This window comes from Penaeus monodon, chromosome 25, assembly GCF_015228065.2.
Source record: "Penaeus monodon isolate SGIC_2016 chromosome 25, NSTDA_Pmon_1, whole genome shotgun sequence".
Taxonomy (NCBI): domain Eukaryota; kingdom Metazoa; phylum Arthropoda; class Malacostraca; order Decapoda; family Penaeidae; genus Penaeus; species Penaeus monodon.
In genome coordinates, this window is record NC_051410.1 from 30,153,509 (window position 1) to 30,155,977 (window position 2,469).

A 2,469-nucleotide genomic window follows, 5' to 3' on the forward strand; every position below is an offset into this window, starting at 1 on the left:
CTGATATAACTGAGCCAAGTGAAAATGCTACTTCAATGTGTATGGCAAAACACTTTAAATAGGAACGTCCTTGTTTTACTGTGACCGGCCCAAAACAGTCTACTCGTATTCCACTGTATGGTGATTATAACACGAGATTCAGGAACGCTTGCCATCTGCTGGAATACTGTCTTACCGAATATCTTTTTGCAAGTGACACAATAATGCATTACATTATTCACTAACTTTATTCCTTTTAAAATCCAAAACTTGCTCCTGGTTTCCGCTAATAGACGTTCCACTCCAGCATGTCCAGTATTTATATCACAACATTCAGCTATCATTCTTAAAGCATGGTGGACATAAGGAAGAATGATTGGGTCCTTTGCATCCCCTTCGATCTGAGATCTCAGTAAATTATCTGCTTTAAGAGGATTCGGGTTTCTTAACTGTAAAAGTTCCTTTGGGAGAGTCTTCTGAACATACAAAATAATATGTCTCTCTGCTTCCTCGAGCTCTTTTGTTGTGATAGGTCCCTGCTTTGGTCTCTTTCAAGGGGAGCTTAAGTCGACTGTACCAACCACTGTTTTTTTCTGCTTAAACCATGATGAGTAGTATAGTTAAATATTGGTGTGATCAGGTTCACTTTCGATATTGCAAACTAATGGTTGCATATGCTATTTAGTTCTTCATACTATAAGAAATTTGGACCATGAACCAATCTATTATTGCTTAGCAGGTCTGATGCAGACATTTCACGAGGTGCATCATCGCCAGGGTTCTTTTCAGAAGGTACATATCTCCACTGACTGACTTCAGTGTGATCAAGAATTTTACCTACTCGGTTGGCCACATATGTCTGGAAGTGCTTATCTGACCTGTTCAAGTACCACAGTACTATCTGACTATCCATCCAGAGGTATCTCCAGCTCCTTAGTTATAACTTTATCCAGTCTTACAGCCTTTAGAGCTCCGGCCAGCTCCAATCTTGGAATTGTAGAACCTTTTAGGGGCGCAATATGTGATTTAGCCATGATCAAATTAATGTACACATAATTACCCTAAAGTTTTACTCTCAAGTATGATGCAATACCATACTCATACTCAGAAGCTTCTGAAAAGTTGTGAATTTGATTTTTTCTAAATTTAAACCTGCTGGATTGAAGCATCTGTGAACCTTAAATCTTTTAATCTCCGGCGAATCAGTTAGTCACCGTCATTTTTTGTGATGAAGAAACATACTTTGAGAGATGAAATACCCTTCTATCCAGAGGCTCATTTGATTACTGTGCTAAAGCTATGGCTATGACTCAACACTATTTATAGAATTCAGACAGTCATCCTCATAAACTTTGCATAGAACTGTGTTCACTACTTCTGAATACATGTTACAATATTCTTCTATTACCTTTTGAAGGGCATAACTTGCACACCTCGGGCTCCATACTCCACCAAGGATATGAACTGTCATTCGAAAAACCTGCAAGGGTTGTGATGTGCTGTTGTTCTCAAACCACAAAAAGTGAAGCGAGTGTCTGTCTTCAGGGGTAACATGCACTTGATGAAAGATCGGCCATAAATTCCACAGTTCCTTGTCGAAATTGTAACAGAACACCAACCAGTCCATTGGCTAAATCTGGTCCCTGATACACATAATCATTAAGTGAAGACAATGTGCCATTTTTTGGCTTCTTTGGATTTAGCACGGGTGGTGCAGTAGATACCATATTTTGCCATCATGACGGTGAAAGCCTTTCTCAGGAACTACTTCTGCACATCCTTTTTTCAGCAGATTTGTATTTCTTCAGTGTATTATCTTTATTAAGGTGCTTGGTCGATGACAGTAGCCTCTTTTTGGCTAGAAATTTGTTATCTGGTAAACTAGGTTGCTGTGCTTTGAATGGTACGCTTAATGTATAGTGGCCATTTACCACCTGGGGTGTGCTGTTCCAGGTGTCGACTGCTCTCTGGTCACTGACTGACCAGCCTCTTTCTTCAACAAAGGCATCCTCTATCTCCCATAATCTCTTCAGATTATCCTCCAAGGTACACTTACCTGTGTCAAGTATGAGAAGTAAGCCGACTTACCAAAGGGATTCAGTGGTCTATTTACAGCCCAGCCTAGAGTAAGGCAAAAGGCTCTCCTAGTCCACCTCTCTTTACATCAGTTGGCAGGAACAATTCCGAAGAGTCTTGTCCAATTAATAGGAGCACTTAATGTGCCTTCACTTCTGGTATAGCCAAATCTCTTAGGTACAGCCACTGCACTATATCCATGTGTGTTGATTTCCCTGTGAGATCTGTGTTGAGACTTGGTCTTAAGGTTGCTTGCATGTTGTATTGTGGGTCATTTACCACATTTACATCAGAAACAATCAATGACACAGCAGTTGTTTCCCCTGACATTCGGCTCTGTGTAAGTGTATTCAGATGATGCACAGTTCTGCTAACTCCTAATTGATTCACCCCTGACGGGAGCAGCCTTGCCGC